Source organism: Ranitomeya imitator, chromosome 10 (genome assembly GCF_032444005.1).
Source record: "Ranitomeya imitator isolate aRanImi1 chromosome 10, aRanImi1.pri, whole genome shotgun sequence".
NCBI classification, from domain to species: domain Eukaryota; kingdom Metazoa; phylum Chordata; class Amphibia; order Anura; family Dendrobatidae; genus Ranitomeya; species Ranitomeya imitator.
This window is the reverse complement of record NC_091291.1, coordinates 29906484-29926589: the sequence shown is the minus strand read 5'-3', so window position 1 is coordinate 29926589 and position 20106 is coordinate 29906484. Positions and strand designations below refer to the sequence as shown.

The 20106-nt window shown below is 43.9% G+C and overlaps 1 protein-coding gene across 1 annotated transcript in view; it reads right to left on the bottom strand.

Annotated features, from left to right (window-relative positions):
- The window catches only part of PRRG2 (proline rich and Gla domain 2), a 35444-nt gene extending 16801 nt beyond the window's left edge, over positions 1-18643 (bottom strand). The window contains exon 1 of the mRNA XM_069742483.1: positions 18194-18643. The gene's annotated coding sequence lies outside the window, so the exon portion shown is untranslated. The remainder of the gene's footprint in view (positions 1-18193) is intronic.
- Between the last annotated feature and the right edge of the window lie 1463 nt (positions 18644-20106).

Genomic DNA, 20106 nt, shown 5'->3' with positions numbered 1-20106 from the left:
TCGTCTGACAACAACTGCTCTGACAAAGTGAGTCATTGTCCAGTGCCGGCAGCGCGGCCCACACAGCTTATCTATCCCAGCTTTCGCTGTATTGGGGGAGATGAATTTCAAGCTGCAAGTGAGAATTTAGGGAGGTTTGTATGACGCAGGCAAGTAACATAGTAACATAGTAACATAGTTAGTAAGGCCGAAAAAAGACATTTGTCCATCCAGTTCAGCCTATATTCCATCATAATAAATCCCCAGATCTACGTCCTTCTACAGAACCTAATAATTGTATGATACAATATTGTTCTGCTCCAGGAAGACATCCAGGCCTCTCTTGAACCCCTCGACTGAGTTCGCCATCACCACCTCCTCAGGCAAGCAATTCCAGATTCTCACTGCCCTAACAGTAAAGAATCCTCTTCTATGTTGGTGGAAAAACCTTCTCTCCTCCAGACGCAAAGAATGCCCCCTTGTGCCCGTCACTTTCCTTGGTATAAACAGATCCTCAGCGAGATATTTGTATTGTCCCCTTATATACTTATACATGGTTATTAGATCGCCCCTCAGTCATCTTTTTTCTAGACTAAATAATCCTAATTTCGCTAATCTATCTGGGTATTGTAGTTCTCCCATCCCCTTTATTAATTTTGTTGCCCTCCTTTGTACTCTCTCTAGTTCCATTATATCCTTCATGAGCACCGGTGCCCAAAACTGGACACAGTACTCCATGTGCGGTCTAACTAGGGATTTGTACAGAGGCAGTATAATGCTCTCATCATGTGTATCCAGACCTCTTTTAATGCACCCCATGATCCTGTTTGCCTTGGCAGCTGCTGCCTGGCACTGGCTGCTCCAGGTAAGTTTATCATTAACTAGGATCCCCAAGTCCTTCTCCCTGTCAGATTTACCCAGTGGTTTCCCATTCAGTGTGTAATGGTGATATTGATTCCTTCTTCCCATGTGTATAACCTTACATTTATCATTGTTAAACCTCATCTGCCACCTTTCAGCCCAAGTTTCCAACTTATCCAGATCCATCTGTAGCAGAATACTATCTTCTCTTGTATTAACTGCTTTATATAGTTTTGTGATGCCAAAGTTTCTGAGTCCTTATGCCTGTGGCCAGATTATAACCAGCTGTAGTATGTATGTATAACACTGTACCCATTAGCTCTTATAGGACTATATGATCAGCCGGCGGCCGCCTTTCCATGCTGAGCTTTATGGAGGAACCATATGGCGGCACACAGCGTGCCTAGAGTTATGACAAACCCATGGGACTCTTGACTTCGGAGGCTCCAGCTGCCTGCACAGGCCTTGTGAGATAAAGGTGTATAGCGAGTCTGTGTCGCACTTCACTTCCGCATCAAGACATTCGAGGGACTGATTGAGCGGCACGGAAAGGTGCTGGCCAGGACGCATACACAAGTCTCACTTCACTACATACCTGGCCAGCACCTGAGGCGGCAAGCTCATCAGCATTTCTCATGGCCCAACGCAAAAGAGAGAGGCACCAGAGAACACCTTAATATAAATCACAGTGTATTAATGATTAGAGTGTACTTTTATTATAAATAGAAAAACGAATGAATTCAATATCTTAAATTGGAGCCGTCACTTGCAATACTGTTTATTTTTTATACCAATTATAAATGCCGCTGTTTTAATGAATCCGGCACCATTTTTCTTTTCCTTGTTTTTAGAAGAGCTGATGACCCATTAATATTAATTAATATGTATATTTATGTGTGTATATATGCATATTTATGTGTGTGTGTGTGTGTGTGTGTGTGTGTGTGTGTGTATATATATGTATATTTATGTGTATACTGTATATGTATATTTATGTGTGTGTACATGTATATTTATGTGTGTGTATATATGTACAGTACAGACCAAAAGTTTGGACACACCTTCTCATTTAAAGATTTTTCTGTATTTTCATGACTATGAAAATTGTACATTCACACTGAAGGCATCAAAACTATGAATTAACACATGTGGAATTATATAGTTAACAAAAAAGTGTGAAACAACTGAAATTATGTCTTACATTCTAGGTTCTCCAAAGTAGCCACCTTTTGCTTTGATGACTGCTTTGCACACTCTTGGCATTCTCTTGATGAGTTTCAAGAGGTAATCACCGGGAATGGTCTTCCAACAATCTTGAAGGAATTCCCAGAGATGCTTAGCACTTGTTGGCCCTTTTGCCTTCACTCTGCAATCCAGCTCACCCCAAACCATCTCGATTGGGTACATGTCTGGTGACTGTGGAGGCCAGGTCATCTGGCGTAGCACTCCATCACTCTCCTTCTTGGTCAAATAGCCCTTACACAGCCTGGAGGTGTGTTTGGGGTCATTATCCTGTTGAAAAATAAATGATGGTCCAACTAAACACAATCCGGATGGAATAGCATGCCGCTGTAAGATGCTGTGGTAGCCATGCTGGTTCAATATGCCAACAGTGTCACCAGCAAAGCACCCCCACCCCATCACACCTCCTCCTCCATGCTTCACGGTGGGAACCAGGCATGTAGAGTCCATCCGTTCACCTTTTCTGTGTCGCACAAAGACTCGGTGGTTGGAACCAAAGATCTCAAATTTGGACTCAGACTAAAGCACAGATTTCCACTGGTCTAATGTCCATTCCTTGTGCTCTTTAGCCCAAACAAGTCTCTTCTGCTTGTTGCCTGTCCTTAGCACTGGTTTCCTAGCAGCTATTTTACCATGAAGGCCTGCTGCACAAAGTCTCCTCTTAACAGTTGTTGCAGAGATGTGTCTGCTGCTAGAACTCTGTGTGGCATTGACCTGGTCTCTAATCTGAGCTGCTGTTAACCTGTGATTTCTGAGGCTGGTGACTCGGATAAACTTATCCTCAGAAGCAGAGGTGACTCTTGGTCTTCCTTTCCTCGGGCGGTCGTCATGTGAGCCAGTTAAATGAGAAGGTGTGTCCAAACTTTTGGTCTGTACTAAAATAAACATATGCAGTATGGCACTCTGCCACTAAGGGGAGTGGCGGTACGTCTGATGGCACTGAAGGAATTCTCCTGACCAGGTATCACCAGAAAACATTACACTTCACACTCCGGCCACTAGGGGGAGAAAAAGGCTTTATTTATTGGGCCACTCCTCACACTGGTAAAACTAGGGGCTGGGGAGGAAGTCAGTCAGAAGCTGACTGGGTTGGATTCAGGCAACATCCCGTGGCAGGGGGTGTTGCAGGGAGAAGACACAGGGGGGCCCCCTGTCAGGCGTGGGAACCTGGCAGGAGCCTAGCGAACAGAACAGAACGTTACGGAACCGCGCCTGCACTTCCTTGCGGCGGTATCCTAAGAAAGAGATAAGAAGGGAAGGATATTGTGGAACAGTGTAAACTGGATCAGCACAAAGGAGAGCCAGTAAGAGTCGTGCCGTGAGACCGAGGCAACATCTTACTGAGGCGCGTAGCCGGTGGCCGGAACACTGCGGGAGTAACTGACTTCAGGCCTTACTTCGAACTCCGCAGGACAGTTAATTATAGGTTGGCTATCTACCTTAAATTTCCTTAGAAGACATAGGGGGCAACATTGGGAGAGGGGCGTCTCTAGGGTCCCGGAAGAGCTCCGAGCCTTCCCGTAATACGGGTGCGTCCTAGCCATAACATACCTGGGGGACGAGAAACTAGCAACATCTGGAACTAATAAGAGAGAGAGAGCTGTAGAGAACGAACAAACGAGAACAGCAGTTGTGAGGACTATACCGAATGCTCAGCAGGGTAGGACTACAACACACAGGCGCTAGTGGTGGGCAACGATTTCCATCTGCGAAGGAAACTCTGGATGTGCCATCGGACCGGCCGGTCTCTAATAGCCCTGTTAAACGTACTCTGGATTGAGGATCCTGAAGTCATCAGTAAAGAGGTAAAGAGACTGCAACCTTGTGTCCTCATTATTGACTGCACCTCACACCATCACCATCCACCTTACTTGGAAGCCCTGGGGACATACTTCACCCGTGGGAAAATATACCATCCAGCTGCCATTCCATCACCCCAGCGGACCCCACAGCAGCGTCGGTCACCCTGACCGAGTACCACAGGTGGCGTCACGAACCCCTGACAGACTGCACCACCTTTATTGGACGCCCCTTAGCAGGGTCGCGGACCGGGTCTAGCCACCGTGACAGCCTCAGAACCGAACCAGAGAGGCACGGTACCGAGAAACGCGTTGCCCTGTGTCTGGGGGCGATCCAACTAATATAGTGTGTGTGTGTGTGTGTGTGTGTGTGTGTGTGTGTGTGTGTGTGTGTGTGTGTGTGTGTGTGTGTGTGTGTGTGTGTGTGTGTGTGTGTGTGTGTATAGATAGATAGAAAAAAATGGAACAGCACAATGCTCACCAATGGTGGGTGCCTAGCCCCCTGGATAAAATGGTCCAAACATTAATCCAACATGTATACCAAATAGTAAAAAGAAGGCAGCACTCCAAAAGTTTCAGGTGAAAAAGGATGAAGTTTTGCGCAGTGATGTGGGTCGATTAAAACTTCATCCTTTTTCACCTGAAACTTTTGGAGTGCTGCCTTCTTTTTACTATTTGAGAGAGAGAGATGTTATATATATATATATATATATATATATATATATATATATATATATATATATATATATATATATATATATATATATATATATATATATATATATATATATATATATATATATATATATATATATATATAACAACGCTGGGAGCGTCACTCTGTCCGAAGCCTCTATAGACTGCGCAAGCGCCGGCGCAGTCTGGGCCTCACAGAGCGACGCTCCCGGGAGATCGCGGTATGTGTAAGCACTGAACGCATACCGCGATCTCCACCGGAGAGTCAGGGACCGCCAGGAGGGAGGGTAAGTATACTCACCTTTCCCGGTTCCAGCGCTGCTTGCGGCTCCGTCTCCCGGCTCCTCTGCTCCCGGCTCCGGAGGGCGCGGACTGCGCAGGCGCCGATTCCCGCTTCCGGAATCGGCGCCTGCGCAGTCCGCGCTTTCCGGCGCCATTTTCTTGAAGACACACTCCGGCTCCACTGCAGGTGTGTCTTCAAGAAAATGGCGCCGGAAAGCGCGGACTGCGCAGGCGCCGATTCCTGCTGCCGGAATCGGCGCCTGCGCAGTGCCCGCTTTCCGGCGCCATTTTCTTGAAGACATACCTGCAGTGGAGCCGGACGATAGGTGAGTATGGTATTTTTTTTTTTTTATATATGGCAGCAGCATTCGGGGGCATACACACTGGAGCGGGGGGCATATAATAGAATGGTGGCGCAGGATGGCAGCAGCGCATGACAGAACGGGCGCAGGATGGCCGCAGCACATGTCAGAACGGGCGCAGGATGGCAGCAGCACATGACAGAACGGGCGCAGGATGGCCGCAACACATGACAGAACGGGCGAAGGATGGCAGCAGCACATGACAGAACAGGCGAAGGATGGCAGCAGCACATGACAGAACGGGCGCAGGATGGCAGCAGCACATGACAGAACGGGCGCAGGATGGCAGCAGCACATGACAGAACGGGCGCAGGATGGGAGCAGCACATGACAGAACGGGCGCAGGATGGGAGCAGCACATGACAGAACGGGCGCAGGATGGCAGCAGCACATGACAGAACGGGCGCAGGATGGCAGCAGCACATGACAGAACGGGCGCAGGATGGCAGCAGCACATGACAGAACGGGCGCAGGATGGCAGCAGCACATGACAGAACGGGCGCAGGATGGCAGCAGCACATGACAGAACGGGCGCAGGATGGCAGCAGCAAATGACAGAACGGGCGCAGGATGGGAGCAGCAAATGACAGTATGGGAGCAGCAAATGACAGAATGGAGGCGCAGGATGGGAGCAGCACATGACAGAACGGGGGCGCAGGATGGGAGCAGCACATGACAGGATGGGGGCGCAGGATGGAGCAGCACATACCAGGATGGAGACCATATACCAATATAAATGCTCGCCACCCGGGCGTAGAACGGGTTCAATAACTAATATATATAATATATATATTCTAACGCATCGGGTATTCTAGAATATGTATATAAAATGGCAACCACATACTATATAGCACAGGCCACGACATATTCTTAAATACCCGATGCATTAATACAGCCCACGCAGTATAGAACATTGCCCACATAGTATATAGCAGCCATGCAGTATATAACGCAGCCCACACAGTATATAACACTTCCCACATAGTATATAACACTGCCCACGTAGTACATAGCAGCCATGTAGTATGTAACACAGCCCACGTAGTATATAGCAATGTGGGCACTATATGCGTGGTTAAAAAAAGACTTAAAATAAAAAATAAACATATACTCACCTTCCGTAGGCCCCTTGTAGTCCTGGCGCCAGTGTGCGGTGCACGCGGCAGCTTCCGGTCCCAGGGTTGGTATGAGCGCAGGACCTGTGATGATGTCGCGGTCACATGACCGTGACGTCATGGAAGGTCCTTCTCGCATAGCATCCTTGGCACCGGAGCCTGCCGCTTGCACTGCCGAGGACAGCACGCCACGTCGCAGGGTGAGAATAACCTTTTTTTTTTATTATTATTTTTAACATTAGATCTTTTTACTATTGATGCTGCAAGAGACCGCTAAGTCTCCTGGGTAATTTCGCAATGCATCTCTGGGAACGGCTCTGTGTGGCCTGTGCTATATACTGCGTCGCCTGTGCTATATACTGCGTCGCCTGTGCTATATACTGCGTCGCCTGTGCTATATACTGTTTGGGCTGTGTTATGTACTTCGTGGCCACTGTTATATATTGCGTGGCATGTATTAACGCATCGGGTATTCTACAATATGTATGTATGTATATAGCAGCCACATAGTATATAGCACAGGCCACGTCGTATTTGTCTGCTATATACTACATGGCTCCTATATACTATGTGGCCTGTGCTATATACTATGTGGTTGCTATATACATACATACATACATATTCTAGAATACCCGATGGGCCACCATCTGGTGTGTATAATATATAAATAAATAAATAAATATATATATATATATATATATATATATATATATCTTTTTAAAAGGGGTTTTCCTGGATTTAAAAATGTATTAAATAAATTATTACTTGTTGAAATTTGTGATAGTTGCCACTGGTCCATCATTCTACATTCATGCGACTGCTGCAGCCAATCACAGTCCTCAAAAGTGATGGGCTGCAGTGGTCACATGAGTGATGTAACTGCATACACAGACAAAAACAAGAAACACATACGCCATTTTACTGATTAACCCATCAGACAGGACAGCAGGAATTCAATGATACCAATAATTAGTACACTTGGAATTTCTCTTATACACAGTAATCCGCAGAACATTAAACATGCAGAGCTTTCACTTTCCACTAGTAGCATTGCACGAGCTCTTATATTAATGTCAGTTTACAATTCTGTTGTCCCCTGAGGGAGATTTTACAGCATTCATTAATGAATAGGATAAAGAGGGTGTGGTATCAGACCGTCCCTTTAAGACGACATGCAAGTTGGTGTCACAATGTGCACTCTCACTTACACCGCGTCTCATCCCTCTCGCCTGTCAACCTCAGACAAACAGAAGCCATTATAATTATATTATTACTCAAGGTAAATCCTCAACCCACATTCCAGCAGAAAATAAAGTTTATGTATAAAAGTCAATATCCAATTTATCAGGGGTTATCGTCTACCTGAACCCCACCAACTCCTGAGAGCGGTTCTGGACGACGGGTTATTTTTTTTTTTTTAACATTTGACTATAAAAATTCTATAGTTCTAACTTTTGTAGTTATCAATTACACAACCTTATCTAATTTATTCCAATAGACTTCCACCCAATTTCTTTTTTTTAATAAAATCTTTCAGTGTATATATATATTACACTGCCATAAATAAATGTGGACATGCATTTAGTCACCACACCCTCGCCGAATGAGTCAACCGCGTGCATACGAATGCAGCCAAAGATATTGCATGAGATGGAATAGTTAAAATATTATCATTTCCCCACCCCCATGTCATTATCTATATTTAAAAAAAATTGGAAGTCCTGCCTTCGTTTTAATGAGTGTGCTGAAAAGTGATTGTAACGGGGTCTACCAAGCTGGGGTACCTCTTTCAGTACCACCTCGTGTTTCAGGAGGTCCACTCTGCTTTGGCTGGAGTCTGAATGAAGGACGCTGGCTGGAATTGCTTGGTTACATGGGCGCATATAAAAGATCACTGCTTCTCCACGTATTTCCAGTCTGACAACACTTTACTCACAGGACACAGAATGTATCACACAGATACAGAAGGCAGGCCAATAGAAAAGCGGCAGGCCAGACATACATTACAATAGCCGCAGGTGGCCGGAGCCTGCCGATATTTACTGCGGGAATTACAAAGGTGGGGGGCGGACAAAAGGGGAATATCGTGTCCGCTCTGCCCAGGGGCGCAGCCTGTGGGCTGATGCATTAGGGACATGCATCTCACATGGAACCTATTATACATACATATAACTGCACAACGTATTCTGGGTGCTGAGTGGTTCCGTAACACGCAACACGGCTCCCCTTTTCAGTGACGCGATCGGCATACACAGTCTGATCCTTAATGGATTGGTTTGGGGATGACCGAAGTTTATGGGGTTGGTACAAGTTCCATTTGTTGAGTTGGTCCATCCGCGTTACCGTTTTGTTTGCCGGGTCTGTAGTGGATGGTGAAGTCCAGAGGTTGAAGGGCTAAACTCCACCGCAGCAATCTAGCGTTGTCTCCGGAGGCCCGATTAAGCCAGACTAGGGAATTATTGTCCATTAGGAGGGAAAACTGTCGTCAATACAAATATGGTTGCAACTTTTTGAGTGCCCATACTACCGCCAGGCACTCCTTCTCGATGGCCGCATAGCTTACTTCACGGGGCAGTAGTTTCCGACTCAGGTAAGCTACCAGGTGTTCTTGGCATTAACCCACACGATCTGTCGATGCTGTTGTTGATTATCTGCCCGGGCTGCCTGCACGGGGTCTACTTCATGCAGCACTTCCTCCATCTCTTCCACCCCTTGGTTAGTCGTAGCCCCCAATGCCAGGTCAGCTTCGCCTTGGTAGCAGTGTACAGCAGCCCGACTGAAGGTAGCTGTTCCCGCCTTTGGCCACTGGGTATGCTGAGACCGGTTGGGACATTGTCTTTGCAGGTGGCCCAGCTGACGGCAGGTGTGGCATCGCGCCCCAGGGGGACTGTGGTAGGCCGGATTTCTAGCTGGTCCCCCTACAATCTTTGGTGGTTTGGGGCCCTCCAGGTCCATGGGTGGACCCCTAGTGACCATCTTTGAACCGGACAACTGAGGCCTCCTGGCATCATGATGTTCATCGGCCAGACGAGCGGCTTCCTCAAGAGTCGTTGGCCGCCTGTCCCGAAGCCATTCCTGTGACTCGGGGGTTAGTGCATTAAAGAACCGTTCTAACAAGAAGAGCTGGAGGATGTCCTCCTTACTGGTTGTTTGGCTCCCTTGTACCCACTGTAGGAGTGACCGCCGTAATTTACAGGCCCATTCAGCATGGGTATCGGTTACGCGTTTTATAAGTCCGCAGAACTTTTGGCGGTATGCCTCTGGTGTCAGCGCATACCGGGCCAAGATCACTTCTTTGATCCGCTCATAGTCCATACAGTCCTCATCAGGTACCGTGCGATAGGCGTCCGCTGCCCAGCCCGTCAGCTTGCTGGCCAGAATCTGAACCCATTCCTCCGGCTTCACTTGATGAAGGGCACACTGCCGCTCAAAGTCCTGCAGAAAGCCATCAAGGTCTTCCTCTGCCTCCCCCCAACTGTCGGAAGGCATTATACTGTGGCTTACTGTTGAAGGTACCTGGTCGAAGGCCAGAGCTCCCCCTGCTCGCTGACTCTCCTCTCTGCCATCTCCATCTTGGCTAGCTCTATCCTGGTCCGCTCGGCAATCTTTTCCTTCAGATCAGTACGCACATCAGCCATCACCTCTCGTATGATCTCTACTGCAGGGTTTGGGCCATAGAACGCCAGTCTGTTCTTTACCTCCCTCTGGAATTCAGTCTCCTCCACGTTCACATTGGAGGGCGCTGCACTGTCGTGTTCCATGATGGCTGCTATCAAATCCGCTTTTGTTTATCTTTTAATGTATTCCTCTTTAACTTCTGGTAGTTGTTTTCCATTCATTCCTTTCCTCCTGTAGATGGGGTATCATATCCCGCTGTCTGCCACCAGTGTAATGGGGTCTACCAAGCTGCGATACCTCTTTCAGTACCACCCCGTGTTTCAGGAGGTCCACTCTGCTTTGGCTGGAGTCTGAATGAAGGACGCTGGCTGGAATTGCTTGGTTACATGGGTGCATATAAAAGATCATTGCTTCTCCATGTATTTCCAGTTTGACAACACTTTACTCACAGGACACAGAATATATCACACAGATACAGAGGGCAGGCCAATAGAAAAGCGGCAGACCAGATATACATTACAATAGCCGCAGGTGGCCAGAACCTGCCGATATTTCCTGTGGGAATTACAAAGGTGGGGGGCGGACAAAAGGGGACTATCGTGTCCCCTCTGCCCAGGGGCGCAGCCTGTGGGCTGATGCATTAGGGACATGCATCTCACATGGAACCTATTATACATACATATAACTGCATAACATATTCTGGGTGCTGAGTGGTTCCGTAACACGTAACAGTGATTTCTCGCTTTTCGGCAGCTTGTGATGGTAATGAGACTGCTGAAAAGTGATCTCACTTTTTGGCAGTCTCAGTATCACAGATGAGATTACAATGTACATGTCTATAAATACAGTAGAAAATAGAGGATCCACCATTGGTATTGGTCACAGGTCACCTTCTCCTCCCTGCACAGGTCATAGAGCATGCCCACAATACTCTCCTTTAGAAGTTAATGGACATATCCAGATTTGTGTGTGTCCCATTGTTCATGCAGCTGCTGTAAAGCATCTCTCTACATGCTGTTAATAGAAACTTAAGCAAGATACCTGTCCCAATAGTGATGTACATCACCATCTGGTTTTTAATAATGAAAACAATATGAGAGAAATCCCCTTTAAGATTCAAGATGTGATAAATTGATGAATCTGCATATAAAAAAAGTCGTGTCAGTGAGTCCAGCTATAAAAAGCATAAAGCTCCGTGTCATAGGACTAAGTACCATATTGTTAACTTTCACTCCAACCTTCGTCTTCACCACCAGAAACTCAACACAACTACAGAGCTGAAAAACACTTTCCGCGCCGTGGGTGGTGAAGTCATGGCTCGTCATACTATCACTACTGAATAGACAACGGACAGGGTCTGGTCATATGGCGGTCCTTTATGTCTGGATACATCCCAATGCTAATGCAAGAGACTAGCTGTTCTTTATGTGGCCATAAACCTTAGGCCGAATTCCAAGTATGGACCATGATGTCTCCTGACCCAAATTCAACGTCCTCCTATAGGCCTATGAGACTGTTGGATCAGGAGACCTGTGGACAGTCTCTGCATGGTGGTCCGTACTGGAACCGTGAAATATGGATATGCGAATCCGACTTGAGGCATATTTTTGGTGGAATAGTGGGAAATAGGGTGTGGAGTCCTTCTCCAGAACTAGGCCATGAGTCACACCCAGGAAGGCATGATTAGAAGATCAGAGACAAGACCATTCTAAGGGAAGGGACGCCCCACCAGACTAGAATAGACAGCACACGGATAGGAAATCTGGTCATGTTGATATAACCAAAGTGGTTCATGGCTACTTTGACAAAAAAAAAAAACTTTTACCCCTTGGTGGTCCATATGCACCATAAATGTGCAAACACCATCACCCCCACTACCCCATGAATTGATCTACCACCCAGCACTAGGAAACGACACAGCTACCGGTATGTCACTAGTGTCTCCCACTGTTGCATGGTGGAGAACTATAAGTACCTACCCAAAATGGTGCCCAAGAGTGTCCTTCTCGAATGCTATATTTTGGGGAAAAATCCACCAAAAAGCCAACCCAACCAAGGCTAGTGCATGAAGCAAGAGCTGTCCTTCATGTTCTCCCCCTTTATGAGTCATACTCTGCATCTTCAGGCCATATACTTGTCAATGTTTGTCTTTAAGGGTATGTGCACATTTTTATTCAGAAAGTCGTACCACTTCACAATTTTCAGTAGCGTCTATACCGGGAATCCAGAAGGAAGCCATATTTTGGGTCGAATCATACCACGGTGTCAAGAACAGATCCTTTTTCTTTGGAACAAGTGACCTCGTGTTTCCCAAATAACACGGTGGTTGAGATAATTCTATGAAGAACTTCTATCCTTGGCCAAAATAATGTTTTTTTTTCATATTTCCTTACTCTTTACACAAGTCAACAAGTTTTTTTTTGAACTTCTAAATTTACCTAATTTGGCCGGGAAAATGGGAGCAAATAATTTACACATTATTATAATACCACATTTGGTTTTGTAGCCACAAGTAGCGCCCTGTGCTAACTGTCCCCAAGTTAGCCTCGGATGGAAAAAGTCAAATTCTTTTGGTCAGATACCAAGCGCTCAGTCACCCAGCAAAACGGAAAAGAACAATGGATGATTTTAATAACTGAACATGGAATGTAAGTTTTTTTTCTCTACAGCTTCAGTCATATCCAAAAGTCTAAAACGTGTACCGTAAATTCATTTTTTATTTTTATTTTTTTCCACTGAAATAAATTAGAAGTGCATCCAAAGAGTATTTGAAGCAGTTTACGATCTGGGTTTTTATAGCAGAACCACGCATATAAATAAATAAAAATCTATGTGAATGTTATATCTTAAAGGTTTTCTGAAAATCTAGTTTCTTTGATAGAAATTTTTCCTTAATCCAGATCAAAGCGAATTCACTAAGTATTTCAACCATTTTTTTTTCTTTTGGAGCAGATCTGAAGTTTTTCCATAATACTATCCGTCCTGGTTACGTGATGGGCACAGCGCTGTTGCCTTTGACAATTTTCTGCAGTGGTGTCGTCACGCACCACTGATCGAGGAGCGGCCTCTGTTTTTATTGATCACCCCAGTTGAATGTTATGAAATGTGAAGTGACAAGTCCTCGGTATTCAGTCAGGAGCTGACGATGCAATTTTCCACGCATCCAGCTGTAAGAACGAGCGGCCAAATAAATAACTGATAACAGGTTACAAAACACGGAAGCTTAGAGAAGGTCGGCGCTCGAGAACGCTGGCAAGAAATGGTTTTCTGCCTCAATTCACGCCCTAGCTTCTGGGCGTCGAGGGTTATAATTACCTCTAATGGTCGTGAATGCATCGTGTCACGTTGTGCCATCTTATGATAAGAGGCATTTAAATTAAAAACATACTTGACAACTCTCCCGAAATATACAGGAAACTCCCAGAACGAGAAGACACCTACCAGACTCCAAAGACAAGAATTGGCAAATCTTTTTGGCCACACATGGAACCCTCCTGGAAAGCAGGATGCTCCACCGTCACATGGAGCCCAGGTGTCCCAACACGCATTCAGGGGGTAGGAAAGATTCGGAGATGTGGGCTGGAAAAGGGATGACTATTGTATCTTTTGGACACTATGGGAAGGGTGACTAAGGTCGCAGTCAGACAGCAGTGTAACTCGGACAAGGATCGCAACGCAATTCTCGGACTGGCCGGCGGTTCTCCCGACCCAAACGCCATAGCTGCATAGAAATATATGCTGTCACTCTCGGGCCGAGAAAGCCCAAGTCCAGTCCTAGAATTGCATGGAGATCTCTCTCGGACTTATACAGACGCCTTACTTTTCCCAAGACTTTATTCAGATTTTTTGCGGGGGAAGTGAAAAATTAGACTTTCATCAGTGTGCTGGATCTGATTTTTATACTTTTTTTGTTTAATGTGTCCGCATGGATGCATCCATGTGATATCCAGTTTTTCTTCAAAGACCTATTCATTTTAATAGGTGATCAAAAACGGACATGTCGGTCAGTCCAAAAACCCATGGTTATGTGAACAGCTATAGACCATGCTTTGGTCTAAGAACTCATTCAGACGTCTGATTTTCGCGTACGAGTGCCATCCCCGGATAGCATTAGTACCTGCGATAGTCTGTGGGGCCATTCACATAGCGGTGACTTTTTGCAGAGACATATCAGATTTTGATCAGAGAGGTGGATCAAAAACTGACAAAGCAAGTCAATAGGTCCATAAAAAAAAAAATTATTATATATATATATATATATATATATATATATATATATATATATATATATATATATATATATATATATATATATAATAATAATAATAATAATATTATATATATATTTGGACCACACTGATAAGATCAGAATGCAGTTTGATTTTCATGAACCGAGTTTTTCTTTTTCTTTCTCCATGTATGAGAAAAGTTGGGTGACTTGTACCGAACTGATCACAATAACGGGTAAGTTTTTCTTGTATGGGAAAAAAAATAATAATATTGTCGGATGTCTGAATGTCTGCAAGGACGACCAAAAAAAATGACTCACAACTTCGGTGTGTGATCATTAGGGGTCCGACAGTGTGGTCACACATGCACATCACTCTATGCATTGATTATGGAAGCGATAATATATCTCCAAGTGGCCCATATACAATGGGGTGGAGTCTATAGGCTTTAACTGGCCCACAGGAATATGCTAAGTGTTAATGAGTAGGGTTGAGCGACTTTTACTTTTTTAGGGTCGAAAAAGTCGAGTGGAATCGGCTGATTCTCTCTCTCTCTAGAAAAGCTGGTGTTACACACTGCTAATCGCTACAGCGCACAAGCGAGAAGATGGCGATAGGCGTGCACGCCCCTAAGACCTATGTCATCACTCTGCCCACGCTCCTTCATTGGCTGAAAAAATGGCGCCAAACGCGTCATACAAAACGCGACTTTGGCGCGAAGATCGCCGACCGCATGGCCGATCCCACATTAGGATCGGGTCGGGTTTCATGAAACCCAACTTTGCCAAAAGTCGGCGACTTTTGAATTTGTCCGATCCGTTTCGCTCAAGCCTATTAATGAGTAGTGCAGAAAAAAAAAAGCATCATCTTATTCATTAAGCAAGCTAGCCAAAATAATATTACATAGACGCAAAACTAAATTGGTTTACTAGGGTCAGGTTATTTTTCATGTACCTGAACAGTGGGACCTAAGAATCAATGTTACTGGTGGACCTTTGCCCGTTTGGTCAGACACTGGGTGGAGAGCATGTGCGGCCACAGATCCATACTAATACTAAACGTCAGTGGTTTTAAAGTCCCAAAAGCTCTCCCCGTGATCAGGAAGTTATCATTTATCCCGCGGATAGGGGATAACTTGCCCAAATTGGTGATAACCCATCAAAGGACTTGTTGGGCTTGAACAACTGTTGGTCCATGGTGACTACCTGATGCAGGTCATGGAGTATGTATAGAGGTATCAAAACATCAGCTGTGGGCTCTCTTCTTTGGTAGAAGCTAGCCATAGATCGGAGACAACTAAGATTCCATAAACACGCATGTTGTTGGATAGGAACGGCAGCTGGGAAGCGGATACAGCTCATTTGTGGAATAAAGGATCAAATGGGTGAAAATACAAACTGACCCCTTCTTCTTACCCCCTAGCGTAGGTGACCTGTAAAATATTGACCTGTAGGGATTCTGTATTGTATGCCCCCACACAGTATAAGTACCTGTGCCATAGAAAAACCTTTTCCAACGCTTTGTAAGAAGTAGTGGACAGCTGGGTAAAAAGGAATAAAGAAAAAGTGAAAGCGCCTGGAGTCCCACAACTTCCTTCTTCTTTACCAGAAAAGCAAACAAGCCAACTAAAGTATCTATTAACCCAGTGTTTCCCAAACTCCAGTCCTCACGGACCCCAACACCTCATGTTTTCAGGATTTCCTTAGTATTGCACAGGTGATGGAAGTATCAGGAGTTCTCTCACTTGTGCAGCACTATGGAAATCCTGAAAACGTGACCTGTTGGGGTCCGTGAGGACTAACCCAAAGCAAACTATCGTACAATGTGGGAAAGCCCATCTCTTCCTTGGAAATGATACAGCCCATGGATTGACCATCAGTGAACCGTCCAGGAAAGTTAATAGGGATCCCCGGATTTTATTGTTCCAAGGTTGTAAGTCCAATAAATGGATTCCAAGACTAAAGGTCCTAGAAATTACTCCATCGGTTTCCTAGTTTCTGGAAATTAGGTCCTCATTCACATGGCCATACTACGGTTAGGATCTGTCGGGAAAACATAGGGTCTTATTGTAGTTCAGATTTCATTTTAGGGTCAGATACGGATTTTATTCTCTGATGGATTCTGCCCAAATCCGACAAGACATCCCGCATTACAGAGCTTTATCTTTCTAGCTCCCTTAAGCATCACCCCAAAGAGCGTGGTAAACCAGCAGTCTACTACACCTCAGAATGGCACCACACAGCTATGCTATATGCACAAGGTCTAGGACGACACGTTCTTACGTCCCATTTCCTCCCACACTTTTCTAGATTACTATCCTAAAAGTAAGTTTTTTTAATTAACAGATTATGGGCGAAAGCCATTGAGGATAGACAGCGGGCATAACTCTGTTGCCAAGTTGGGGAATCCACAGCAAAATCCTCATGTTTTGCCACCGATTTTCCATCCTATATGGACCCGACTGGGATTTGGCCAAACACAAACAGGGAGAGAAGAAAAGGCCTCTGTCAGGCACCTCTGTTAGCGGCTTATCGACTCCCTATAGTCAAATCCTTCTCTGCGCCGTCAGTATCTTGGGTGACAGCAGAGACCCCCATACACATCAGATGGCTGGTTAATGTGTATGGGAGGGGGTTCAGTTTAACTACATATTATGGAATCAATACATTTTTAAAAGGGTTGTTTTCGTATAAAGGTGAATTCTCATCTTCAATATCATATCCCAATATGTAGTAGGTGTAATAATAATAATAATAATAATAATAATAATAATAGCAAATAGTATAGTTCTTCTGATTAGCCATGTCACTTACCCCACGCACAGGACATTGCAGTAGCTTAGGTATCCATGGTTACGACCACTGTGAGTGGTCGTAACCATGGATAGTTAAGCTACTGCACATTGGGTAAGCACATAGCTAATTAGAAAAACTAGGCTACATTTCTAATTTGAATCATTGGCTAATATTATTACACCTACTATATGAACAAGGCATGAACAAATATCTTTATTTCTTTCCCCATGTTCAACCTTCCTAGATATATCCATTCCTCGAAAAAAAAAAAAGAAAAAAAAGTAGGGTCTCACAAAATGCCATAATTTTTGGGAGCGGTGGAAGGAAAGTTTCATGAAAAACACGTTCACAAGAAAAATGTTTTTTTTTTTTGGGCTGTGCCCAGATAGAATCAAGTGGCTGCCTAGTGACAGGTGACACGGCTAGATCACATAGCTTCTGGGGAGATCCAGAGGCGTCACATCACCCAGTACCACCCCCCTCTGGATTTCACAGGTCAAAATGGAAGCTGGTGTCCATGAAGTCACACTGGAGGGGGACAGCTACCTACATGAGAAGTTTCTTTAAAACACATTATAAATCAACTAGTACTGTAGAACTTTAAATTCCAGCATGAAAATTGTTGGAAAAAAATAAAAATAAATGAAAAACAAACAAGAAAATAAATAAATACAATTTTGGCCAATTTTTAACTTAACTCTTTGGTAAATTTAGAAATCTAGAATTGTTAGCAAAGGTGCAGTTTTAGATACTAATATTATAAATATTTTTTTTACTAATTTCATATATATATTTTAATAATTATATATATATATATATATATATATATATATATATTTTTTTTTTTTTTATTTTATTTTTTTTTTATTTATTACACTCACACCTTTACCATTAGTAATAATTCTAACATTGCAAGAACATACGTACAAAGAAAAAAAAAAAAAAAAAAGGAAAAAAAAACAGCATTTTTATGAGCTGACATCAAACATTCGTGCACTAATAAAATTCCTGGGATTATTACAATTACAGGATTAAAGGTTCTAGAAGTAATCCGAATACACAGGGTGGGTAGATGTGCTGCTTAACAATGTGTCACTTTCCGAGCCGCTATAACAAGTTACACGTAATAACAATAATAATAATACAATGCACTTAACCATCTGGTCGACCGCAACATAGATATATATATATATATTTTTTTGGTTTTGCACTTACCACTTGTTGTAGATTTTGGCAGGTATTGCTTCACACCCAGAAATTAAAACAGTTGGAGGAGTGCAACCGGTCAATAAATCCCAATTAATTGAAAAAAAAACAAAAAAAAAAACAACAAAACAATAATAATAAAGGCAACTTTTCAAATAATAAAAAAAGGGCAGTGGAAATCAATAACCCTTAACATGTCCAGTTTGGGGGTCAGCAGAGCATGTTATATGAAGGCGTGCACTTGATCTTCCAGCTGGCAAACATGTCTCTGGACAGTTTCTGGTAGCACTTAAGATTAAGGAAGGAGATCTGAAGTGGATGTGCAGCAGTGCAGCCTCCAGCAGCAGAGGCAGGGGTCTACCACTTTCCTCTCCAGTGCTGCTGAATCACAATGTTCCTCCTTTTCCTGTAAGCTCTCCCTCCCCCTGTCCTTTCCTGTGCCAGTTCAGCCCCTACTAGTAATATGAGGTTTGGCTGTCAGCCTCAGGTATATGGAGGAGGAGGAGGAGGAGGAGGTGTAGTGCAGGTCACATGGACAGCTGAGGAACAGGTAGAGCCCTGTACAAAGGGCTGGAGGCAGGTGAATGCGGGGACCTTGCATTCCTGCATGCGAAGGCTGCAAAACCAAATGCCTGATTTAATCGAGAGAGATCCAATGTAAGCGCCCTGCGGATTCGCTCTCTAAACCCTAATTCGATAGGAGTGCGCACAAATAAGACCCGATTATTCACCACGCACACAATACAAGCCTTAATGTTCCCAAAAATCTTCCTAGATATCTGGCGTAAAACATAGGATTGTTCATTGTCTATTCGTCCTTGGCTTTAGGTGATAAAATCTGTCTTCCGGCTTTGTGATGAGGATAAGGTGTTATCTAAGCATGCTCAGGTGCTAGCCGAGTGCTCGAATAATATGTTCCACTCCCTGCGGCTGTTCGACATCTTATCCCATCACTAGCCTTTTGTCAAGTCTTCCTAAAAAAAATAAAAACTTAGGAAAACTCTTCCTATTCATTTCTATGGGAAATCTACTTTGCTTCTATTTTCCTAAAGAGGAGGACTGGTAGAAAAAAAAACAAAAAAAACAAAACTGCATGTCACATCTTTGTAGTGGGATTAGATAGATTCCGATCATTTAAAAAAAAAGTGAAAAAAAAAAAACCTTGAGAAAAATTTCTCCAAAAAAAAAAAGGAACATTCGCTTTTGAGAAACTTGTCATTTTTGAACATGGCCTAAATCTATCCTTACGGTTCTTCTATGATATTGTACCAGTAAATGATGCTGAGGGTTCCCGGCTTGGGCTGTCGATTGTACCTGGGTGCGTATGATCCTGATGGCGCTGTTAGGCCACGTTCACACATTCAGTTTTCTTCATCAGTATTTGTAAGCCATGATCAGGCTATGTTCGCATGTACGGTAGTTATTTACATTTTTGGATCTGTTTTTTTTTTTTAGATGACAAAAACAGAAAGAAAATGATCCATTTGAATGGGGATGTAAATGTCCAAAAATAATGTCCAAAAATAAATGTCCAAAAATATTTCTGTTTGAATGTAATCCTATTTTTAGCTGGATAAAAATAAACCAACCTGCACAACTTTTTTGCCCCCCCCCCCCAAAAAAAAAAATAAAATAAAAAAATAAAAAATAGATATCAAACACATCTGTTTTTTAACATTCTATGATATCTATGCAAAACGGCATACTGGCTGGTCATTTGTTAATGGATCTGGATTATTTTTAGGCACTGTACATACCCAAAACACTAGAGGAATTCAGAGAAACCTCTAGTAAAAATGGATCCACAACAAAAACAGGTGATAAATGGAAACCAATTTTGATCTATTTGTAACTGTCCCAGTTTTTCAGTTTTTCAGTTTGATACTGGATCCTTTACAAACAGATGAAAACTGAAAAATGTG